This window comes from Carcharodon carcharias, chromosome 3 (assembly GCF_017639515.1).
Source record: "Carcharodon carcharias isolate sCarCar2 chromosome 3, sCarCar2.pri, whole genome shotgun sequence".
Classification (NCBI taxonomy): Eukaryota; Metazoa; Chordata; class Chondrichthyes; order Lamniformes; family Lamnidae; genus Carcharodon; species Carcharodon carcharias.
This window is the reverse complement of record NC_054469.1, coordinates 207,047,444-207,066,346: the sequence shown is the minus strand read 5'-3', so window position 1 is coordinate 207,066,346 and position 18,903 is coordinate 207,047,444. Positions and strand designations below refer to the sequence as shown.

At 42.9% G+C, this 18,903-nt stretch overlaps 1 protein-coding gene and 1 long non-coding RNA gene across 3 annotated transcripts in view; one reads left to right on the top strand and one right to left on the bottom strand.

Moving 5' to 3' along the window:
* The window catches only part of LOC121276155 (tubulin polymerization-promoting protein), a 62,263-nt gene extending 55,038 nt beyond the window's left edge, over window positions 1-7,225 (bottom strand). The window contains exon 1 of one of the 2 annotated variants that reach the window (XM_041184220.1): window positions 7,096-7,225. The gene's annotated coding sequence lies outside the window, so the exon portion shown is untranslated. The remainder of the gene's footprint in view (window positions 1-7,095) is intronic. The other variant, XM_041184221.1, reaches the window with a different exon arrangement.
* Window positions 7,226-7,390: 165 nt separating this feature from the next.
* On the top strand, window positions 7,391-15,753 carry LOC121276157. The gene is made up of 2 exons (XR_005942620.1): window positions 7,391-7,527; window positions 15,173-15,753. It is a non-coding gene; the product is annotated as an uncharacterized LOC121276157 (long non-coding RNA).
* Window positions 15,754-18,903: the final 3,150 nt, after the last annotated feature.

The window sequence follows — 18,903 nt, the reverse complement described above, 5'->3', positions numbered from 1 at the left end:
ACAACAGCATATGGAGTTACACATGTTGCAAAATTCTGCATGTAGCACATGTCATGAAACTATTAATGTATATATTTTGGAAAATATTTTTCTTTTAAAATAGAGGTTTAGTCTGCGAATGTGTCTTAATTGGATTAAAGCCAGCTAGTCTGAGCACTTTGGTAGGTAATAGTTTTGATATGTAAAAGAGATAGCATGCATTTACATTTTTTGAATAGAGCATTCAAGAGTGGGGTGAAAACATGACGCCTTTCTAGCAGTTACCAAGCAAAATGTTTATATTACTAATAAAATTGGTATAATGAATGGGGTTTCATTGTTAAAAGGTGAAGTTCAAAGAGACTGGTTAGGCAATGAGAGTTTGAATTCAATCAATGGTGGTAGGTATAACTTCAGTAGTTTTCGGGTGTGCAGAACAGAGGCAATGTAAGATCAAAAGGTAGCTGTAAGCCTCCAACTGGCTCCACAGCGAAAAGAACCTCATTTTGAATTTGTAAGGTGAAAATGCTTTGCCTGGTGTCTGGTTAAGTCTTTGGGTTGCTGTTGCCTTAATGGAGATTAGTTTGGGAATTTGTTAAAAGTTCTGATAGTAGTAATTTGTAGCCATGTTTATATATTTTAACCTGTGTAAATTAATAAAATGTTTCACTTAGTTTAATGTAAAGCCTCAAGAACTGGTGGTATGATTCCTGAATTTAGAGTCGCATCTCAAACGTAACACTTAAAATTATAGGTTATGACAGTTGTTTAAAGCTTCCCTCTGGGAATTTTAAATAACTCCGCTTTACCAACTGCATCAGTCATAACACACATCAGAGCCCCAGTGTGCCTCCCTCTACACAAACACACACATACTTCACTTTTACCTCCACAGTTCAAACAAAAAATAGTGGCACATTATGGGCGAATGAAAATATCACAAGAGCTTAGAGAATCAAACTCCACCCATCGATGAATGCAGACTACATAACTTCTTCCAATCATCAACAACTCAAATGCAGAGAGACGACCAAGCACAGGACCTTGAACTAACCTTGTGGAACATGGACAGCCTCTGCATTATTAGCAAAAACAATTATACTGCCATCGGTGACACTTTGTGACCAAACCCTCCCCTGTACCACTCCACCACAATGTGCCCCACTCAACACCGCTCAAGAATTGAAACTTTGGGCAGGATCAAATGGGGATCAGAAGTCTGCACTGTGAAGGAACCAGTCATCTGGCAGTGATTTTCCCCGAATTGACACATTAGTTACCAGAGGGCAGGCTCACCATCCAATTAAGGACGGGGGGCAGGCTCTCGAAGTTGGAGGACCAATAAGAGGCTCTACGGCACTGAAGAAACAGAAGTTCGCCATTCCAGGTTAGAAAGAGTGTGCGTCTCAAGATGTTAACTCAATATTTTAACTCTTAAATTAAAAAATCCCTTCAGCAGGCCACCATTGTAGAGGGAGAATGCCTCCACAGGCCATGTAGGAAGATAAGGCCTCAAAGTCTGCCTGAAGCATTGGTCCCCCTTACCCCCACACCCCACCCCCATAGTCAGGATTTAAAAGGGTAAATACCGGGAGAATATTTCCACCTGTGGGACAGACTAGAACCAGAGGACACAGTTTAAGAATAAGAGGTCTACCGTTTAAGATGGAGATGGGGAGAAATGTTTTCTCTCAGAAGGTCATTAGTGTGTGGAATTCTCCCCAGAGGGCAGTGGAGACCAGGTCATTGAATTCATTCAAGGCAGAGTTAGACAGGTTTTTGATAGATCAGGGAGTCAAGGATTATGGGGGGAAGATGGCAAAGTGGAGTTGAGACCACAACTAGGTCAGCTGTGATCTTACTGAATGGAGGGGAAGGTTGAAGGACTGAATGGCCTATTCCTTTTCCTGAGTCCTATGTTCTACCACCAAGAGGCCTCCTCCAGGCTGCTGGTCTACAATGTCTTGGGAGGCCTTGCAGCGGACTAGCAAATTGAGATCAGCCTCTGACAATTGTTCTTAAATTACCTTCAACCATCATTAAGTGGAGACTTGCCACTTGCAGATGGGTCACCCTGCCATCATTGATGCCACCTCAGAAAATGGCCCAGTTTGGATGGAACCACATGCCAATGGCGACACGAATTTTCCCACTCTCCTCCATCGGGGGCTAAAAATCCTACCTTATGACTCAAGCATATTTCAGTTATGGAGAAACACATTTACATAGGTAGTTTCCACTGTCAGTGTGGACACAGGATTCTAAGTGGACAAAAAATGAAATGGGGGCACTAGATAATTCTCTTTAGCCCCCATTCAGGTGAATTATAATCTCAGCACAGGCATTCAGTTTTAAATTATTACTTTGCAGGTACTTCAGTGGTGAGATTGACCAGAGTAATATAGACTAGAAGAGTCCTAGTTTTATTCCTAATCACAAAATCTAGACTGACACTTCAGATACATTTCTGGTTGAGATGTTAAACCAAGGTCCCATCTGCCCTCTCACATGGATGAAAAAGATCCTATGACACTATTTCCAAAAAGAGATGGGGGGTTTTCCTCAGTGTCTTGGCCAACAGTTATATGCAAGGAACATCACTAAAGAAAATAGATTATTTGATCACTATCATATTGTGGTTTATGGGTTCTTGTTGGGTGCAAATTTGTTGCTGTGTTTCCGTCGTTACAACAGTGACTACACTTCAAAAATACTTCATTGACTGTAAAGCACTTTGGGATGTCCTGAGGTAGTGAAAGGTACTATAATATATATACACATGCAAATCCCTTTTCTTAATTAATTTATACAGAGTTGGTTAATCTGGAATGGGGCAATTGCTATACATTTAGCTTTGTGGTGCTTAGGATGGAGTGTGGGGGCGGATGCAGGGGGGTGGAATTAGCCATGGATTTTCTTCTGATCCAGTGACCAAGTCCCTCAGCGACCTCCAAAGCCTGGAAGAGCAAGGGCAGTAGGTGTATGGGAACAATATCACCTGCAAGTTTGCCTGTTGCTTCATTGGCACTGAGTCAAAATTCTGAAATCCCTACCTAACAGTTCTGTTGGATTATATGGACTACTGCAATTCAAGAAGAAGGCTCACAACCACCTTCTCAAGGGTAACAATAATAAAAACTTGCATTGATAATAGTACCTTTAACACAGTAAAACATCCCAAGGCACTACATAAGAGCATTATGAAAACAAACTTTGGCGCACAGCTACATGAAGAGGTATCAGGGCAAATTAACAAAAAGCTTGGTCAAAGAAGTTTTTAAGGAGTGTCTTAAAGGACGAGTAAAAGTTCAAGAGGCAGAGAGGTTCAGGAAGAGAATTACAGAGCTTGGGGCCTAGGCAGCTAAAAACATGGCCGCTAATGGTGGAGGAATTAAAATCGGGGGTGTGCAGGAATTGGAAAGAGCATAAAGATCTCAAAGGTCTGTAGAGTTGGAGGAGGACGCATGGATAAGGAGGGGTGCAGCCATGGATACAGATGAGAATTTCAACATAAAAGCATTGCTAGGCCTGGAGTCAATATAAGTCAGCAAGCTTAGATATGGGGTGAAAAAGACATGGTGCGAGTTTGGACAGGGGCAGCAGAGTTTTGAATGACCTCTAGTTTAGGGAGGATGGAGATAGAAGGCTGGCCAGGGGAGCTTGTAATAGCCAAGCCTAGAGGTAACAAAGGGATGGATGAGAGTTTCAGCTGCAGGTTAGCTGAGGCAGGAGTGGAATGGAGGTGGAATTAGGCAGCTTTGCTGATGAGGTAAATGCGGTTGGAAGCTCATTTCAGGGTCAAATTCTATACTAAGGTTACATAACAGTCTGGTTCAACCTCAGACAATTGCCAGTGAGAGGGATGGAGTCAGTGGTTTGGGAATGCAGTTTGTGGTGGTCGGAATTTTCATTCCCGAGTCAGGTTAACAGGTTCGGGAATATTTCTGACTCCAGCTCAGGAAAGCCTTCCCAGAATGGTCTGATTTTCATTCCAGGTGTGGGTGCTAACTGGGGCTGAGTCCGCTGCCCTCAGAAACAGTGCAGAGGCAGCCACTGGGGCTGCCAAGTACCAAGGCGGGCTGGTTAAAAGGCCCACCTCAGTGCTCTGGGACTTTGTGAGTGTCATCAATGTACATGTGGGACCTAAAGTTGTTCCTGGCTAATGTCGTCAAGAAATGGGAGGGGCCAAGGATAGATCCTTGGGGGAATCCAGCGGTAGTGAGAGTGGGAAAAGAAACCATTACACATGATTCTCTGGCTACAATTAGATAGATAAGAATCAAACCAGGCAAGCTCAAATCCCAACCAACAACAGAGGAGACATTGGAGGATGATGGTATGGTAACTACATCAAAGGTTGAAGAAAGATCAGGAAGGATGGGGAGGGATATTTTGTCATGGTCACAGTCACACGGATGACATTTATGACTTTGATTAGGGGCATTTCAGTTGGGAGGGTGCGGCTAGGGTGTAACCTGCTTGAAGAGACTTAACTGAAGTAAAAATGGGCACAGATTTGATAGGTGCCAACATTCAAGCAGTTTAGAAAAAAATGGAGGTTGGAGATGAGATGGTAGTTTACAAAGAAAGGGGAGTCAAGCGTTGACTTTTTGAGGGGGGTTGAGGCAGCAGATTTGAAGGGGATGGGGGACAGTACCCAAGGAGAGGGCACCATTAACAGTACCAGCTATATGGGGCTGGGAAGGAAAATTGGGTCATCAGCAGTCTGATGGGAATAGGATCTAGAGAGCAGGAGCTGCATCCCATGGACAAGATGAGCTCGGATTGGGTGTGATGGGAAATAGGAGCAGAACTAAGTAACAACAAGGGTGGGGCATTAAATGCTGGCCTAGCCAGTGACGAAGAATGAATAAAAAAGAGCCACCTTTCTAAATCTGAATATAAACAAGTTATTTCTGCTGCTGCGCATTTTCTTAAAGGACATGCAAAAACAAGAGCAATAAATTAATATCTGACTCATGCCAATCAACCTCAGTTTAAAACAGGGTTCTTTCAGGGATGATGTCAGAGGGCACTTCTTCACTCAAGATGAAATGCGTTGAGAATTTGGTTTCAATTCCAGCTTAGAATAACTTCAGTAATTTCCCTTCTCCCCTGAACTATAACCATTGAATTTAATAGGAAAGCAGGAACAGGAAAGGGCTATTCAGCCCCTCAAGCATGTTCTGTCATTCAATTAGATTATGGCTGATTTTTACTTGAACTATCATGTTTCCATAGCCCATGATATCATTGCTAATTGAACTCTTACTTTAATCTTTTGGGGGAAAGCTTTCTTGACATCTGTTACCCTGTTGCATGAAGAAATGCATCTTGCTGACAACACCTCTACATGACTTAGTTTTAATTTTAGGTGGATAAGTTGATCTCCTGCACATGGGGAGTAATCTCACTGCTCTGACCATCTTGGGAAATTTTCCTACATTAAAGACAATGATATAAACCACATACTATTATGTACGTCATAGAGTCAGAGAGTTATACAGCACAAAAACAGGCTCTTCGGCCCATTGTGTCCGTGCCGGCCATCAAGCACCTATCTATTCTAATCCCATTTTCCAGCACTTGGTCCGTAGCCCTGTCTGCTATGGCGTTTCAAGTGCTCATTTAAATACTTCTTAAATGTTGCGAGGGTTCCTGCCTCTACCACCCCCTCAGGCAGTGTGTTCCAGATTCTAACCACCATCTGGGTGAAAAAGTTTTCCCTCAAATCCCCTCTAAACCTCCTGCCCCTTATGTTAAATCTATGCCCTCTGGTTATTGACACCTCCGATAAGGGGAAAAGTTTCTTCCTATCTATGCCCCTCATAATTTTGTATACCTCTATCAGGTCCCCCCTCAGCCTTCTCTGCTCTAAGGCAAACAACCCTAGCTATCCAGTCTCTCTCATAGCTGAAACGCTCCAGCCCAAGCAACATCCTGATGAATCTCCTCTGCACCCTCTCCAGTGCAATCACACCCTTCCTATATGTATGTACTGTGGTCGTTGTACATAGAAAGTGACTTGTTTAGTACAGTCACGCCCCCAAATGGAGAGTTTTTGATCTGTGGCCTGCAAGAGGACGTATCCAGTTAAGAGATGAAACACCTCTGTTTAGCGTTACTGTCCAGCAGTGTGGGAAAGCAGGCCACATTCATTCACACCTTCGTTTCACAGTCGGTCTCCAGCATGTCCCTGACCTGAAGTTCACCTACGACGTTTCGGAGACGGGGTTTTGACGGGGTGCACACTGGGATCAGAAGCTAAAGCCATGGGCAATGTTACCCGCCTCTCTCACCTGAGAACCTCAAAGTCAATTGCAGCGACTGCCCCAGACAAGATTAACAACAGTCTGCGAATCACGCTCAGGTTTTTTCTAGTTTCTATCTGTTTTGCATGCAATCGTACCACTGAGGAACCTGCAACAATCAGTTCAATCGAAAACGGTAAAGGCTGCCCCTCTCGCCAGACTTAGTAAGAATCTCCAGCATTTTCTGTTTAGTTTCACATTTCCAGTGTGTTGCCTCCGCAATCATTTAAGGGCCCAGATAAATATTTAACCCAGGAAATTATGGCAGGTAAGATTAGTAACCATTCCCACACGCTACCTGTCCATGCTGTGTACCACAGCGGTTGCTTTTTTTCACACGTTTATATTGCAAGCTGCAACGGTGTGAAACAGGACGACCAAAAATGTTTTTACAGATGAACAACAGGCTGCAAAGGACCCTTCAAAGCACAAACAACTCTTGAGATCCTACTCTAACCTCCCACATCCCAGTCTCAAACATGCAGCTAACTAAACACCTTGCAGCTAAGAGTTGCAAGTTAAGCTGCTGATAACACATCCTGTTCTGTGGTCACGATGTTGTATGGGCAACCCGAGCGATGTTGAAAAGCAAAAACTACTGCAAACCTACGCACAGACACCCATGTAAATCAGGGTACAAGAGAACGAGGCAGCATCCATCTGTCTTTAGCCCTTACAGGCAGACCATGTAAAGACTGCAACATTGAGCGTCAGTCCCCGTGCACAAGGCTCGATTTTGTTTCTTGTGAATGGTACAATAAACAAGGCAGGAGCCAATGGTCGGACCAGCCTTCCCGATACTCACAGATGCTCCTTGCCGTCTCCGCACGAGCAGGTAGAGCCCGAGCTAGCGTTCGCCCGGGACAGGAGGTGGAGTGGGCGCTGCTCGGCACCCCGCCGGCAGCCTATTGGCCTCTCCGTCCCTGCGCCCGATTCCGGAACTCGGCCGCCCATTGGCGGAGGTGGCCGTCAATCAGGCTGGGTGGATGACACACACACACACACACGACTCGCACTGATGTCACTTTCAGAACGCGGAGAGGCGGAACTGCCTTTGCCCTTAAATGGGCGTTACCAGAGGGTGAGGGTGGGACTAGGGAATTTCCATCCCGGCCCCTCACACTGTGTGTAAGGTTTAAGCTTCTGTCGCATATGGGGCAATGTGTTTGATCTGTAGGGGTGTGGAGCTATGTGCGTTTATCTTCACGTGTGTGTGTTGGTGAGCGCCTGTGTGTGGGTGAGTGATTTTATTATTCATTCATGGGGATGTGGGCTTCGCTGGCTGGGCCAGCATTTATTGCCCATCCCTAACTGCCCTTGAGAAGGTGGTGGTGGTGAGCTGCCACCTTGAACCGCTGCAGTCCATGTGGTGTAAGTACACCCGCAAAGCTGTTAGGGAGGGAGTTCCAGGATTTTGGCCCAGCGACAGTGAAGGGACGGCGATATATTTCCAAGTCAGGATGGTGAGTGGCTTGGATGGGAACTTCCCGGTGGTGGCGTTCCCACGAGCCTGTTGCCCTTGTCCTTCTAGATGGTCTTCTAGACAGTTGTGGGTTTGGAAGGTGCTGTCTAAGGAACCTAGGTGAGTTTCTGCAGTGCATCTTGTAGATGGTACACATTGCTGTTACAGTGCGTCAGTGTTGAAGGGAGTGAATGTTTGTGGATGGGATGCCAATCAAGCGGGTTGCTTTGCCCTGGATGGTGTCGAGCTCCTGGAGTCTTGTTGGAGCTGTACTCATTTAGGCAATTGGAGAGTATTCCATCACACTCCTGACTTGTGCCTTTTAGATGGTGGACAGGCTTTGGGAGTCAGGAGGTGAGTTACTTACCGCAGGATTCCGAGCCTCTGACCTGCTCCGGTATTCATAGTATTTATATTCTTGTCCAGTTGAGTTTCTGGTCAATGGTAACCCCCAGGATGTTGATAGTGGGGGATTCAGCAATGGTAATGCCATTGAATGTCAAGGGTGTGTGTGAGTAAGTGTGTGTGTTGGTGAGAGTGTTTGCGTGGGTGAGTGTGTGTGTGTGTTGGTGAGTGTGTGTTGGTTAGTGTCTATGCATGTGTTGGTGAGTGTCTGCTGGTGAGTGTCTGCATGTGTGTTGGTGAGTGTGTATGTTGGTGACTGTAAGTGTGTGTGTTGGTGAGTCTCTGCATGTGTGTTGGTGAGTGTGTGTTTTGGTGAGTGTGTACATGTCAGTGTGTGTATTTGTGTGTTGGTGAGTGTTTGTGTGTTTTGGTGAGTGCGTACATGTCATTGTGTGTGTTTGTGTGTGTTTTGGTGAGTGCATACGTGTTGGTGAGTATGTGTTTGTGTGTGTGTTGGTGAGTGTTTGCATGTGTCAATGAGTGTGTGTCAGTGAGTGCATATGTGTGTGTCAGTGAGTGTCTGTGTTGGTAAGTGTCTGTGTGTGCATTGGTGCATGTGTGTCGGTGAGTGCCTGTATGTGTCAGTGAGTGTCTGTGTGTGTCGGTGCATGGTATGTCGGTGAGTTTCTGTGTGTTGATGAGAGTCTGTGTATGCTGGTGAGTCTGTGTGTGTGTGAGCAGGTCTATGTGTGTCAGTGTTTGCATTGTTGTGTGTTTGTGTGTTGGTGAGCGTGTGTGTCTGTGTAAGAACATAAGAAATAGGGACAGGAGTAGATCGTTCGACCTCTTGAGCCTGCTCCGTCATTCAATAAGATCATGACTGATCTGTTTGTGTTTTGAATTCCACATTCCCATCTAACCTCGATAGCCTTTAATTCCCTTGCCTAACAAGAATCTATTCACCTCTGCTTTAAAGATATTCAATGACCCACCTGCACCACCTTCTGAGGCAGAGTTCCAAAGTCGTACAACCCTCTGAGAGAAAAAATTCTCCACATCTTTGACCTAAAAGGGTGATCCCTAATTTTAAAATAGTGCTCCCTAGTTCTGGACTCACCCACAAGAGGAAACATCCATTTGGCGTCCACCTTATCAAGGCCGTTCAGGATCTTGTATACTTCAGTCAAATCACCCCTCACTCTTCTAAATTCCAGTGGAAACAAGCACAGTTTGTCCAACCTTTCCTTATAAGACACCCACTCATTCCAGGTATTAACCTAGTAAATCTCCTTTGAACCACCTCCAATCCATTTACATCCTTCCTTAAAAAAGGAAACCAAAACTGCACACAGTATTCAAGGTGCGGTATCTCCAGTGTCCTGTATAACTGAAGCTTTTACATTCAATTCATCTCATAATAAAGGATAGCATTCCATTAGCCTTCTTAATTACCTGCAGTACCTGCATACTAACTTTTTGTGACTCATGTTCTGTGTGTGTGCGCGTGTGTTTGTGTCTGTCTGTCTCTGCGAGTGGGTGTTTGTGTGGGTGGGTGTGTTTATGTGTCTTTTTCACACGTTATTTGAATCAGGTGCTGACAGGAGCTGGCAGTGATTCACTTGTAAAAATGGGTTTTGGATGAACTTGTGGAAGATTTCCAGCTGTATGTCTTATTCTGTTTATATATAACAGAAAAAATTATAGGATAACAGGACTGTGAACTGCCCCTCAATTCTTCATTTGCTGCTACTGGCATAATGTTCAATGTAAAGACGTGGCACATACCTAGCACAAAGGGAGATGGTTGTTGTGGTTGGAGGTCAATCATTTAAATTTCAGGACATCACTGCAGTAGTTCCTCAGGGTAGTGTCCTAGGCCCAACCATCTTCAGATGCTTCATCAATGCCCTTCCTTCCATCGTAAGGTCAGAGGTGGGGATTTTCTCTGATGATTGAGCTATGTTCAGCACCATTCACAACTCCTCAGACACTGAAGCAGTCCATGTCCAAATGCCGCAAAACCTGGATAATTTCCAGGCTTGGGCTGCCAAGTGGCAAGTAAAATTCATGCCACACAAGTGCCAGGCAATGACCATCTCCAACAAGAAAGAATCCAGCCATTGGCCCAGTGACATTCATTCAATGGCATTAACATTGCTGAATCCCTCACTATCAACATCCTGGGGGTTACCATTGACCAGAAACTGAACTGGACTAGCCATATAAATACTGTGTCTACAAGAGCAGGTCAGGGGCTAGGAATCCTGTGGTGAGTGAATCCTCCTGACTCCCCAAAGCCTGTCCACCATCTACAAGGCACAAGTCAGGAGTATGTTGGAATACTCTCCACTTGCCTGGATGAGTGCAGCTCCAACAACACGCAAGAAGCTTGACACCATCCAGGACAAAGCAGCCCGCTTGATTGGCACCCCATCCACAAACATTCATTCCCTCCGCCACTGACACACTGGAGTGTGTACCATTTCAAGATGCATTGCATAAATTCATCAAGGGCAGAATTCTCCCCCCGCTGGGGGGGGGTTGTGCGAGGGCAGGCGGGACCAGGCATGAACCTGATTGGCACTCCCGATCAGGTCCGTGCCGCTATTTTACGTGGGTGTGCCAATTAAGGCCCGCCCAGCGTGATGCTTGCCCGGGAGCGCTGTGTGGTCCCTGTGTGGGCAGGGGGGATTCCCTTGAGTTGGGGCCTGTGCTCTTTCACATAGGCACAGAGGTGCCTCAGGGAGATTAGTTTATGGTTTTAACATCTAAATAAAGAAACTAAAAACTTTTTAAAACATGTCCCTTCATGTGACAATGTCACATGATCTGGGACATGTCAGTGAATTTTTAAAAAAAAATTTATTGAATTTTTAAACATTTCATGAAACCTCATCCCGCCAGTGGATGAGGTTCCGTGAAAAATGCGCCTGCGTCCCGCCTGCGCTCTTTGCCTGCCCGCCAACCTTAAGGTTGGACAGGCAGCTCATTTTATTAATTAAATTGATTTTTAATAGGCCTTAATAGGCCTTTGACAGTTCAGCGGGCGTACAGCTAACTCAGCTGAGCACCCGCCGAACTGAAAATCTAAATGACGCGCGGTGATGTTGGGACACCCGCCCAACATCACCATACATCATTTTACACTCCTGCTCGCCAACCCAACAATTCTTCCCCGTGGCTCCTTAGACAGCACCTTCCAAACCCACGATCGATACCATCTAGAGGGACAAGGGCAGCAGCTGCATGGGAACGCCACCACCTGCAAGTTCCCCTCCAAGCCACGCACCATCCTGACTTGGAAATATATCTCCGTTCCTTCACTGTCGCTGAGTCAAAATCCTGGAACTCCCTCCCTAACAGCACTGTGGGTGTACCTACATCACATGGACTGCAGCGGTTCAAGAAGACAGTTCACCAAAGTCAATTAGGGATGGGCAATAAAGCTGGCGTAGCCAGCGAGGCCGACATCCCATAAATGCACAAAAAAATATCATGGTGCCACCTTACAGATGAGACGTTAAACTGATCTGCCCTGTCAGACGGATGTAAAAGATCTGGTGGTACTATTTCAAAGACAAGGAAGTTAACCGCCCCCCACCCCACCCCCCACCCCCCCACTGCGGTGCCCTGACCAATATTTACACCTCATTTAACATCAAAAAAGTAGATTATATGTTCATTATCATATTGTTGTATGTGGGAGATTGCTATGCGCAAATTGGCTACTGAATTTCCTATTTTAAAACAGCGACCACACTTCAAAAAAGTACTTAATTGGCTGTAAAGCTTTGGTACATTCTGTGGTCATGAGAGGCACTATATAATGCAAATCTTTTATCAATTAAAAAAAAATTAATTTGACTTGGGTCCCAGACCTTACGTTGTGTCGAGGACGTATGCCCACAAAAGTCACCATGCAGCTTCCACCAATGATCTACCCCAGAAAAGCCAATGATGACCAGAAAGAAGTGATCAATTGTCATTCTACCGCAGTAATCAGTTATTCTTTTGGAAATTTCACTTCATATTAAAAGTGGAAATATTCTTGCATGAGCAAAGTTGCCAACTACAGGTTTCAATTGAGCCGCTGATTCCAATTTTCTTTTAAAGAGTACTATACTCTGGTGGTGCTTATCACACTGAGATCCAATAAGTTTTCCTATAGGACGTCAACAACATCCTAAGTAAAGATAGCTCAACAGCTTAGCCATGTATCAGATACCAAACTGTAAAGCGACCTGTACTCCACCCAAGCTGTAGCATTATGGAGCATTTATTTTACCATCATGTTCCTAGAATCATGTGATTTTATACCACAGAAAGAGAGAGTTTAGTCCATTCTGCCTGTAATGATGCTCTGAAAGAGCTTTGCACTCAATCCCATTCTCCTGTCTTTTTCCTATTCCCTTTTACAAACATTTATCAAGCACCCTTTTTAAAAAGTACCACAATTTGTCTAGGCCGTCCCTGACCTAATGACCCTCTGAAAAAAATAAATTTATTTTGTCCAATTACTAACTCATTGGTCAGAGGGGCAGTCTAGCTTCTTTATTATTTTTATTGCATTATATAAAGATGTTATTTTTCTATTGAACCAAATGAATCTGATCATATCTATTGTCTTGTATATTCATCATAGTATGGAATAAAGTAACTTAACAATTCAAACCAAGCCTTGCCTCATCTAATACCAATATAGTTTGCCCTCAAAGATATTGAAGAAGTGCACAAATGAAATTAAAAATCTCCAGATTAGCCCACAAAGTGGGGTTCCATTGCAGGCCCAAGTGAAGTTATCATATAGGTGGATATATTATTGTTTGATGTAATGCCCATAAATGATGCAATGACCACTTATGGGAGTTGCTGATGCCACTGACCCGATAAAAATATCTCCGACAGAGCTGACTTCAAAACAAGGCAAGAATTAGCTAAGTTTATCAAGCTTCTGTTCCAGAGACAAAACCTGTTCAGAAAAATATTGAGAGTGGAAACGTGTGAGAATCCCTATATTCAAGTTGTTATGATTCGACCTATAAGAATACTGGACAAGCTGGAAAAGTGTTAGTGTCTGGCTTAATAGACCATAATTATTTAAAGAACGTAATGTGCAGAAGAACAAAGGGTAAGGAAATAAGCAGCAGGACTCCAAGATTAAACTGTAACATCAAAAGACTCTTTACTATACAAATTTGAACAAAACAAACACAAGCAATAATGACTAAATAGGTACACTGAGAAAATAAAATAATGATTCTAAACAATATGAGCTTCTACCTTAAACTCAATCCAACAGATTTAGCCTTGCTTAATCTTTTTACTGACTTTCACTCTGATAGGCTTTTAAACATACTCATACTCTGGAAGGCAGTTGCTTTCTCTCCGGGTCTGGTTACATAGGTAACATCTCAGGTCTATGGTATATCTCTACCAGTACGACTTCCTGGTCGAAGTATAGTTGTCGCAGATAGTCATATGCCATGGCCCATCAGGCACATGTAGACACTCCCTTGGCATCTATTCCATAGCTGGAGTTCTCCTCTATTTACAGAGCTACTTAGTCCTACCCAATTCTCTAGAACTCCCTGTTTTCCTCTCTAAACATACAGAACTGAGTTCTCTGGTTAAACACAACAGACTGTATGTCTGCAGCCTCCAGGTCAGCTTCTTTTCCACTCACTTGTTCCTAAAAAAAAATCCCACCAGGTTTCCTAGTTAGAGCACACACCCTCAGCGATTTTCTCCATGGTAACCTCAGGGCTTTCTTGCTTCTAAAGGCATCTCAACTGGGTCAAAAGTTCAAGCATGGTTTGTAAACTTACATGGGCATACTAAACCAAACCAAAAGTAAAAAGCACCCAATTCACCTAAAACTGAAACCAAAACTCTACATTCTTAACTCTTAATATAACCGACGATAACATCAAATCATTATTATAAGTTTTTAATAACATAAAACCAGCATGTCATTTGCAATCTAGGTCTGTTGGAGATTAATTAATGAAGATTGATTCATCAACAATTCCATTAGCAATTGCACCATGTGGTTACGAGGATTGTAGAATGTAAACTAGATGGTTCTTGGTCTTCTCTCATCTAGAAATTCCTATGTTCCTGTGGAAACAATTTCCTCGCAAAACCAGGGCCTTAATAAAATCTAACAAATTAACCAAAACAAATATGAAAAGAAACTTGTTAAAGCACTGTCAAAAATATTACAGATGATCAGGATTGAGGGTTATATGCTTTTTGACTTTTGATACCTAATTTCATATTTTAAAAATTGCAGGAAAAATATAAGACAGTTCAAGGGTGGTGTTAACTCACTCACTTCCACTGCCCAATGTGAGTCAGGTCTTAGAAGTCTTTCCTTTCCTGAATCGCTGTACTTTGATCCCATTTCTCATCATTTCTATTGTGTGGCTATTGCATAGAAGTCTTAATAAAAGGACAGCTCTTTCAAGGAGCCAGCATAGGCATCTTGGGCAGAATTACTTCCTTCTGTGCTATTTGATTCTATGATCTTTTTCTTAGTAACACTGTCAATCTGATGCCAGTTTTGTGCATTGTGCCCACATACAGTAAACACTGGCTTGAGAATTTCTACAGCTCCCACCCTCTGGGTTCCTTAATTCTGCTTCACAAGAGGCTCTCTCTGTTGCTAGGAGCTGGCTTGTGCAATATTTTCTTGGACTATTAAGCAGTACGTCCTTTTGGACTGCAGCAGCAATAAGCAATACAATTGCCCTAAGGGTTTTTGAGTTTCAGACTGGCACAAGAACGCTGCAATCTTCCAAGAAAGAAGTTGTTTATCCCATCAGTTTGCATCGGATTCAAACCCAGGTCATAGAGCTGGAAGGAGAGTGTGTTAACACACCAGATCAGCCAATCCCTGTCTTGTATCCAATTCTATTTCTGCAATTTCCTGTTGCACAAGCAATAGGAAATAAATTAGTCTCCTGGGTGGTAAACAATCAGAGCAAAAATGCTTTATTAACAATATCTAAATGGAAGAAATTTTAAATGGAAATGTAACACAACAGGTTAATCATCATCATTTTCTTTCATTTAGATATTCATGTGAATGGTTGCATTCAGAATGTTATTGTGACTCAAAAACAGAATTACCTGGAAAAACTCAGCAGGTCTGGCAGCATCGGCGGAGAAGAAAAGAGTTGACGTTTCGAGTCCTCATGACCCTTCGACAGAACTTGGATTTCCAGCATCCGCAGTTTTTTTGTTTTTATCTATGTTATTGTGACTTCCTCTTTCAGATGCCAATCCACCTGCTCTGCATGTTTATAACTTTATTTTGTTTTCAAACAAGATGTTTAATTCATGGCAAAGCGGCAAACATTCACCACTGTTCTCAGTGACATGCTACTGTATTAACACATCAAGCAAAACAATTTTTAATGCATATTTGGAAACAGCCACATCATGCAGAGAGCAGTGAAAACTATAGAGAATAACACAAGAGATAGTGGACACTCAAAGAGGTACCTTCTGATTTTTGTTGTTAAATAGTGAATGAAGCTGATACCATGTGTCTTTTTTGCTAAATCCCTCTAACGTAACTTATTTGAGAACATTTTGAAAAGATTTTGAAAACATGTTAAAGGATCTCTGATAATTAAACTGGTTTGCTCCAGACTGTTTCAGTATCTGAGGAGTTGTGAATGAACACTGTGCAATCATCAGCGAACATCCCCACTTCAGATGGATGAAATATCAATGATGAGCAAGTGAAGATGGTTAGGCCTAGGACACCATCCTGGAATTGATTCATCCTGGATCCTAGGACACCATCCTGGAAAAGGTGGAATTGAGGGTTATGGGGATAGAACAGAGGAGTTGGGCTTAAAGAAAGACTCACATTTATATGGTACCTTTCACAACTTCAGGATGTCCGAAAGTGCTTTACAGCCGATAAAGTACTTTTGAAGTGTAGTCACTGCTGTCCTTCAATTCAAGGATGATATCGAGTCATCCTTAGTATTCTTCATTTGTACCAGAAATAAATTAGAGGAGGGGTTTCCAAACTGTGGGTCACAGCCTCCAGTGGGGTCAGGGGATGAGAATTTGGGATTGTGAGCTCCGAGGAAGTAATGGCAAGTGTGGAGCTTGGACTGAGTGTTGACACTTGTGAGGACCCCATTAAATGTTCATGATTTTTTCTTCGGTGGGCATGACTTAATTGTCTGTTTTCTGAGGCACAGTCGCTGCTACTACAACCACAAAGATGGGTGTTCATGTTTTTCTGGAGTTTTAAACCTCTGCATCATCAACAAATATGCCCCACCTCCCCTCTCAACAATTCCCACCACCACTCAACAACTCTCTGACCATCTCCCTTCCCCCCTACCCTGGTCAACCACTAGCCATTCCCACCCCCCAAATTTTCACTTTGGAGTCACACCAAGTTTGAGGCATTAAAATGGGGTCACATTGGGAAAAAGTTTGGGAAGCACTGAATCGGAGCTTGGTTAACAAACGTCTTCCAATACCACTAACAAAGAGATTTAAGGTGAAAGCAAATTACTCCCAGTTTCATCCTGACTGCAGAACCAATACATTCAATTATCATTTCATGCAATGTTTCTTACTTCTCTCCAAGTGAAATATCTTTTTCGGACAATTCACTAGCTATGCACTGCACTTATTAAAACCTTTAAGAAACAAAGAAAGAATTGAATGGCAGAGCATTTTATTATTTCAATCATAAAAATTCCGGATTACAATATAAGATAAAATGTATAATTCTACTGCAAGAACAGAAGGACCTGGGTGTATATATGCTTTGAAGGTGACAGGACAGATTGAGAGAAAGGTTAATAAAGCATACAGTATCCTAGGTTTTATTAATAGGGAAATAGAGTACAAAGGCAAAGAAGTTATGTTAAACTTGTATGGAACACTAGTTTGTTCTCAACTGGAGTATTGCATTCAGTTCTGGGCATCACACTTTAGGAAAGGTGGGAAGGCATTAGAGAATGCAAAAAAGATTCACGAGAATGGTCCAGGGGATGGGGAACTTGAGTTATGTAGAAAGATTGGACTGCTTTCCTGGAGGAGAGAGGGTTGAGGAGATTTGATAGAGGTATTCAAAATCATGAGGAGTCTGGACAGAATAGACAGAGAGAAACTATTCCCATTGGTGGAAGGGTTGAGAACAAGCGAGCACAGATTTAAAGCAACGTACAAAAGAAGCAATGGCAACACGGGAAAAAGCTTTATCAAGCAGCAAGTGGTTAGGACCTGGAATGCACTGCCTGATGGTGTGGTGGAGTCAGGTTCAACTGAGGCAGTAAACAGGGAAATGGATTGTTATCTGAAAAGGAAGAATGTGCAGGACGACAGGAGAAGGCAGGGGAATGACACGAGTTAAATTCCTCCTACACAGGCATGATGAGCTGAATGGCCTCCTTTTGTGCTGTAACAATTCTGTGATTCTGTGAAGTGGTAGCTTCAGACATTTCAATACCTGTCTGAAGAGTTCATTCATGTTTTATGTACAATAGAGAATTGTATGGGCCTTGTATGCTGGGAATTTCTTCCAGGTTTGCCAGGTTTGAACTTCAGGCAAAGTTATGGGAGGCAGGGGGTGGGGTTTGGTGGTGGGGGGTTGGCACAGGGGAGTGGAGAGAGGGAGAAGTGGCAAGAAAATTCAGGGTAAAATTATCATTATGCTTTATCTTAAACCACTATGGTGCAATCTGCAATTTGTTGCAAATTTTTGCTTTATTTTGCTTCTTTGCCGAGTCTCTGCTGTGCACACATTTCTGATACCAGCGCTGCTGGGCATGACTGAAATTTTATAATGGTGTTGTCCAACAGAAATCACTGACCTGTCACAGGTCTGGCTACTATCTTAACCACAAACACTAATTTTACTCAAGGTACAAATAAATATATTCCACAAATGAAAGAAAAACAAAGAACTTGCTGTTATATAGCACTTTTCACAACCTTGGGACATCTCAAAGTGCTTTACAATGTAGTACGTTTAAAATATAGTCACTGTTGTAATATATGTGGAGAAATACAGCGGTCAACTTGCACACAACCGAGTTCCACTTAAAGCAATGGAATAATGGCCAGATAATATATGTTCTTGGTGATTTGCTTCATGCGTGAATGTTGCCAAGAACTCCTCTGTCCTTTAAATAGTTCCTTGGGATTGTTAGCATTCACTTGAGGGGTCAGACATGGCTTCGGTTTAACGTCTCATCTGAAAGTGGGCGACACCTCCAACAGTACAGCACTCTCTCAGGATTTCACAGGGAGTAGTGACTTGGACTAAGTGCTCAAATCTCTGGAGTTGGTTCTGAACCCATGAAATCTGACTCAAAGGAATTAGTACTGATGCTGAGCCACATCAAAGTCCACTAGCATTCAGTAACCAAGTAATATGCTCACAACAATCAAAAAAATACTCTCATTCTGCTTTTCATCTTATCTTTTCATAAACAAATGCACAAAAAGACTAAAATTCACATGCAAATGCCATGCATTCATGAGTATGGAAATCACATGCCCAATGATGTTGTTCATTACTAGTTTTTATTTAATTAGCCACATCCGTATTTCCAATTAACCACGTGTAGTTAATGTATTGGACAACTCCGCTTTATACCAAACAAGGAGTTTGTAAGTGATCGAAGACATGGCAGTTTGTACTGCAGAAGCACAATGAAACTGTGTGAAGAGATTTTAAAACTAATGAAAAGTGACTTGAAAAATATATGACAATCCAACTATACATACACTTAAATATTTAAAAATCTTAGGCACTAAAATACA